The sequence below is a fragment of the Chrysemys picta genome, chromosome 12, assembly GCF_011386835.1.
Source record: "Chrysemys picta bellii isolate R12L10 chromosome 12, ASM1138683v2, whole genome shotgun sequence".
In the NCBI taxonomy this organism is placed as follows: Eukaryota; Metazoa; Chordata; order Testudines; family Emydidae; genus Chrysemys; species Chrysemys picta.
Window position 1 is genome coordinate 34,841,309 of NC_088802.1, and position 6,000 is coordinate 34,847,308.

Genomic DNA, 6,000 nt, shown 5'->3' on the forward strand with positions numbered 1-6,000 from the left:
ATAGACACACCATCAGTGACTGAAGGAATAGGTTAAGGGACATACAATGTCATCAAGATACCAGTTAGACAGAAAGAACTTTGGGAGAAGCATGTTTGATCAAAAAATAAAAATAAAAAAAGACACAAAACTGGAAGAAAGTTACATCCTTCCTAATACAAGGACAGCTGAGAACTGTGTTACACAGACAGCAGCATTTCAACAGAGCTTTCCCTCTGTGGATCTACAGTGAGGATGACCTATAAGTAGCTGGCCAAATAACATTTGGCATTTTCCCTATTTAACTCAAAAACTGACATATGCTTACATTAGTGGCAAAAATACACGTGTTCTGCTTTTACCCCTTGTTCCCCTGCAGGACCAGCACAACTGGGAGAGAAAGACCATTCTGGAGTGTATTCCTTCTTGTGCATAAATTGATCATCTCTGTAACTGGAGCTTAGCTAACCAATTAGTTACAGGTGTGCGTGCAATGCAAACAGTGAGGTTGCACAACTGTCCCAGAGAAGAATTTGAATCTTTATTACAGGTCATGAGGCATGAAAGGCAGAACCCAGCTTAACTTTCCGATTCTGGGAGAGATTTCAGGGCTGTCATTTAGATAACACCTTTCTTGAAAATAGAGCACACTGGGCACAGAAACAATCAAGACACAAACATGATAACCCATTTTTTACAAAACCACTTTTCACAGGGGAACTGCATCAATTTCAACAGGAAAGCTCCAGCTCCAGTTCTCATAAATATATTTTAAAACTCAGCTATGCTTTTGCCTATAGACTCTCTATGGGGAGATCATTGAGAGATGGTGATATTGATCAAAAAGAACAGGAGTACTTGTGGCACCTTAGAGACTAACAAATTTATTAGAGCATAAGCTTTTGTGGGCTACAACCCACTTCTTGTAGCCCACGAAAGCTTATGCTCTAATCAATTTGTTAGTCTCTAAGGTGCCACAAGTACTCCTGTTCTTTTTGAGGATACAGACTAACACGGCTGCTACCCTGAAACCAGTGATATTGATGATAGGGATCATCTTACTGCAAATGTAAGCTGCCTTTTAAAGGGCAAAGCCTGAAATCAAAGACTAACAACCTAGGAGGAGTTCATGTAGTCCAAAAAAACATGTGTTATAACCACTGCTTGCCAAACAGGACACAATTAGTAGGAAAACAAAGTGTTTATCTGCAAGCTTCCAAGAGGGTATTAGAAACAATGAAGAGGAAATACAAAATTAACACTACAGAGGTGCAATTGGCAGCGCCCTGCAAGAGCCTGTTCTTCCCCATGAGGCAGCCTATTCAGTAGCTTTCATTAAGAAAATTGCATCTCCAAAGCATTCCTGCCAGTGTCCTTATTTCCCAATGAAGGCTTGCCAAAGAGCTGTGTCTTTTAGCTACTGCACAGCGCACGTTCCATGTTCATCGCTTGCTAACTGCTCAAACCTTTGCAATTAAAACACCCGAGGAGTGCCATGGAAGCATCATTAGGGAGACAAGTTCTCATGCTGGGTTAATTGGCAGGCAAAGACAAGATCATCAAAACACAAAAGCCCCCTTTTGGTGTCTATAACGGGAAGTGAGTTTGGAAACTGCATTTGCTCTCCTCCCTCCTCCCCAGAAGGACAATAAAAAATGGATTTTTCCCTAACAACTAGGCCCATGACCAGGACAGGGAAGGTCGTGTCCACCCTACTGGGACACCTCACAGAGGGGGCAACAGCACAGCACAATGACGGCACCAAGTTGCCTGTGCAACAGCCCTTGTGTATCTTTAAGCATTTCACTACTGCATGGCATTCACAGTACACAAGGCAAGAATGCTACTGCTAACTACTGCCCATTCACCTGAGCAGCAGCTCAGCGGGCAATGCGGAAGCATGCTGACCAAAAACACACAGCCCTGCAGCACCCGTGAAGTGCATGTCATTCTGTGTGGTTTCAGGAAGTAGCCGGTAGAGCAGCCTGGTGATTCTAGAGCTAACTCATCACACTTTCATACATTTAAGAGCCCCAGCCCCTCAGTCACTGGGCTGGTAAAGGATGGCAGTGCTGCAAAGAGAGTTTGCTCAGATCCTGGATGGGGGAGGAGAGCCACACATCAAGCTAAGAGTGGCATTGGCGGAATCTGTTTGGCAATGGAAGATCACCACCCTCCAGGCCCTTCTGAGGAAGGGGAGAGGGAATCTTCTTTGAGCGAGAAAAAAAAAAGCATGAGATCAGCGAGTGTATCAATGAGCAGTAATATTTCCCAGAACCATCAGGATGAAATTTCCAACCCTAAAATCTCCCCAGCTAAACAGCTCTGTGAACCACACAACTGTGCATCAAAGTTTCAGCTAGTGATGAAAAACAAACGTCGGACCCGTGGAGCGAAGCCAGTGGGGGAGCCCCTGTTTCCATAGGAACCTGATCCAATCCTCTCACCTATTCCAGATAATGGAACTACAGAGCTCTGAAGCATTTAAAGAGGCGCGGAGCTTAAAAGTCAACAGAATCTACACTGTTCCAGGCACACATTTGAAAACGCTCTTGCAGGGCTCAGCCCATGGTCTCCTCGCCCCATATGCCTTGCACATCGTCCCACGTCTGGGCATCCACTTGAAAGTTTACAAGGAAAACCCCAAGACATAAATTATTCACCCCACACATTAGGGGCAGGTAAATGTCCACTTTATTAAATAAATATAGACGTTGAAACCTAGCCCCACTTGATCTGTGGCTGTAGCATACAAAAGCTGCAAGCACTCCTGTCATTGAGCTGACACAAAGACAAAGATGCCCCAGTCTTGTCTATGCTAGTGTCCACAGTGTTTCTTCCACTAGCAGAGCTACACCAGTGGTGTAATTACAGCTACAGAGTTTGCTAGTTTATTCAAAGCCGCAAGCACTCGTCTGCTGTTGTTAAAGCCAGGATCTTCTGAGAGCAGAGTGTGGTAATTTTCCTCTGACGCTTTCATCTAGATTCAGTTCTTCTTTTTATCACAACGTGAATTTTTATTTATAAGTAGAAGAAGCTACAACATAGTTTCGTTTTGCTTCTCTCCCTGCCTCCCATGTAGCCTCTCTCTTTGGTTTCCTGCTAAGAACCTCAGGACCCTGCTCCAACATGTTTGCTGTCCCTCCCATCACATCAGGGATGTCCAAACTTTGCCCAACTGACAGGCTGTGTTGGCATCTCAACAGGAGCCCAAAGGCTGCATCAAGTTTACATGAAGTGACGCAGATAGCAGCTGCCTTCATCTTTAATTCACAGGCACAATCCATGGAGGCTGCGTAGCCAGGCATACAAAGGGGCCTGAACACCTGGACCAAGATGGAGCATTGCATGCTTGGATCTGTTGTGTTTCCACACCACTTCTCCTCCGTCATAAAGAGCAGGGCACCTATGGATTGTAAAGCACAGATCCAGGAGCTATACTTGTCCAGCTGGCTGTAATTTGAGCACTCCTGGGTGGAGGGGAGGGGAGCGTCAGGGGATGGTAGGGCTAGGGGCTTCTGCTCAGTGGGGAGGGAAATCTAGGGGCTTCAGCCCCACGGGAGGCACCTGCCAGGGCTTGGGGCTTCAGAAGCTCTGAGCCCTGGCGGGGTGCCCAACTCTCAAACTTCTGAAGATCATCATATGTGGCTTGGAAGGTGCCAAATATAAATCTCCTTTATATTTTTATTCTCCTCCCTTCCAAATTTCTCATTACAAACTCTGATCTGAAATTCACACATCTGCTTCGTGCTCTGGAATTGTTTGTATTCAAATTTCTGCACCAGTTTTCAGAGCCACCTCAGTATTACTATAAAAAAGTGAAAGACTGGAATAGTGTTTTTTCCCCCCAAAATGTAATTTTTTTTAAATGGCATTTTTCATTTTCCTAAATGGAAGCTTTCAGAATATACATCAAACATATTATTTAAAATCTCACTACTGAATAATAACACTGTCACTGCTTAGCACTACGAGAGATCCCATGACACAGCAACACAGGCAACTCCAACTTTCATCTCACACTGTTGCACCATGACTGCTGGTAGTGACAGTGGGGCACACTGCTACAATCAGCCAGTGAAGCTGAGCTAGTGCTAGTAATAGTGTGCAATTTTAACAAACATGCTAGTGGAGGTAAGGCCTGAGAGGTTGTGACTGTATATCTCTTACGCTGCAGCTAGTTCAAGCAACTGAGTCTTTTCCCTCCTATAACATCTGCATTAAGCCTTTCTAGGAGGTGGTCAGGACAAGCAAGAGCAAAACAGGCACCAGCCTGGATCCAGACTCCAGCCAGTTGCAGCTGTATAGCGAAGTGATCCTTGTGGTGAAGTTTAACTAGGGATGGGAGATAGACGCACTAAATTCCTGCCACAGAGAAAGGTGAAGGGACAGTGTCCAGATTTACACTAGATTGGATGAAGCTCCACAGGGAACAATCCCATGCTGATAGGAACGTGGATGTAAAAGACCTGGTGGGTCTTGTCTGCTTCTAGACTCTACATTCCTAGGAGTATGATTTATTCCTGTGTCCATCTGGGCAGAGTCCAGAACCACTTTCCATTCTCTATGCGCCGTTTTTAATGCATTCTGTCTCCTTGTTAGTGCATACTCCCATGTCCTCCTGATCCCTGCTGCTTCGGAGGGGAAGGCAGCTCCCCTCTCACAAATCACACATGGATTAGGACTGATCAAAAGCATGTGGTCCCAAATGCTATCCAGGTATTTCCAGGGTTTAGTGCCTCGGAGAGCCAATGCATTCAATCCTGCCATAACAGGCTACTGTTTAACATCCTCCTGCAGCGGGGGAGCAGGTCACTGCTTGCTCTCCCACCTGGGGCAGCAGAGACAGAGGCTCAAAAATCCAGCCACTGCAATGACAGGCTGGAGAGCCCCTGGAATTTCCCCGCCCGCCAGCAGGGCTGAGCTGGGACATCCCCACCAAAGCGGGTCCCACACCTGGGATGGCCCATAAACAGCCCAGGAACTTTTCACACCCACCCAGGCTCGGGTAGAAAAACAAGCTTCAGAAATGACTCACCTCTGTATCTCACCACCCGGGGCCTTTCCCCATCGGTCCTGTCAACAGGCGGGACCTCACCCAGCCTGGAAGTCAGACCCGACCCCACCCCACGCAGGGCGCCCTTGGCCCGGCTGCAGGGTGCTAACAGGGTCGTGGGGTGGGCAGCACCCATCCGCACCCGGGCTGAGGGGAAATGTCCGGGCAGGGGCAGCTGGTGCCTCCCCGCTCGGGGCCCTCCTCCCCCGGGTCCTGCCGGGACGCCAGCCCCACCAATGCCCCAGCCGCCCCCCTGCAGCCCGGCTCGACCAGCCGGCCTCCGATCGCTCCCCGGCATCCAGCCCCAGCCGGACTCCGAGGCGCCGCTCACCCACCTGCAGGGCAGCTCCCGCCGGGGCTCACTGCCCATCCTGGGTCCCGCGGCAGCGCTACAGCCCGCGGCGCCGGGCTGGGTCTCCGCAGCGAGCCGCTTCCATGGCCGGGATGGAGCCGAGGCAACGCAGCCGCCGCTGGGCTGCACCAGAGAGGGACCGGGACTGGCTGGGCGGGGGCGGGCTGCGGGCTGGCGGGAGGGGCGGGGCTGAGCGGCTGCCTCTGCCCTGGAGCGCAGCCGAGCCCGGACCGGCACTGCACGGCACGGGGCGCCAAGGAGCCAGCGCTGGGGAGAGAGACCACTCGTGTCTGTCTGTCCCCAGGCACCGTAGCTGTCTGTGTTCATACACACTGGTCTGTCTGTCCCCAGACACCGTAGCTGTCTGTGCTCATACACACTGGTCTGTCTGTCTTTCCCCAGACACATCTATCCTCATACATACCTCTCCATCTGTCTGTCCCCAGACACATCTATTCTCATACACCGCTCTGTCTGTCCTCATACACACCGCTCTGTCTGTCCTCATATACACTGGTCTGTCTGTCTGTCCCCAGACACATCTGTCCTCCACACCGCTGTCTATCTGTCCCCAGACACCGCTAGCTGTCTGTGATCATACACACTGGTCTGT

General features: G+C 49.4%; 1 protein-coding gene across 2 annotated transcripts in view; it reads right to left on the reverse strand.

The window, feature by feature from the left end:
• Window positions 1-5,529, reverse strand: part of PIK3R5 (phosphoinositide-3-kinase regulatory subunit 5) — a 106,522-nt gene extending 100,993 nt beyond the window's left edge. Inside the window, exon 1 of one of the 2 annotated variants that reach the window (XM_005309863.4) lies at window positions 5,371-5,529. The gene's annotated coding sequence lies outside the window, so the exon portion shown is untranslated. The remainder of the gene's footprint in view (window positions 1-5,370) is intronic. The other variant, XM_065563336.1, reaches the window with a different exon arrangement.
• Window positions 5,530-6,000: the final 471 nt, after the last annotated feature.